Source organism: Fukomys damarensis, unplaced genomic scaffold (genome assembly GCF_012274545.1).
Source record: "Fukomys damarensis isolate Sample0158 unplaced genomic scaffold, DMR_v1.0_HiC HiC_scaffold_7, whole genome shotgun sequence".
Lineage (NCBI taxonomy): Eukaryota > Metazoa > Chordata > Mammalia > Rodentia > Bathyergidae > Fukomys > Fukomys damarensis.
The window spans coordinates 34,239,352-34,239,744 of record NW_022900919.1 but is presented as its reverse complement, the minus strand read 5'-3'; positions in this window follow the sequence as shown (position 1 = coordinate 34,239,744).

Sequence of the window (393 nt, the reverse complement as noted above, 5' to 3'; positions counted from 1 at the left end):
CTTATGCATTGTTGCAGATTATTCACACCAGGGAAACTATTCGGTATTTACACATGTGTGACTTATTTATTTCACTTAGGAGTATATCTTCAATATGTATCCATTTTCCTATGAATGAATCTATTTTCTCGTTCTTTATGGCTGAGTCATATTTCATTTTATAGAAAAACCACATCTTCTTTATCCAGTTTCCAACAGATGGGCAAATGGGCTGTTTCCAAGATTTGGCTATTACAAACTGTGCCGCTGCAAACATGGTGTACATACTTCTCTGTGATATGATTCTTTTAGTTCTCTTGGAAAGATACCCAGTAGAGGGATGGCTGGGTCAAATGGAACCTCCAGTCCAAGCTCTTTGAGGTATCTCCATATTGATTTACATAGTGGTTGCAC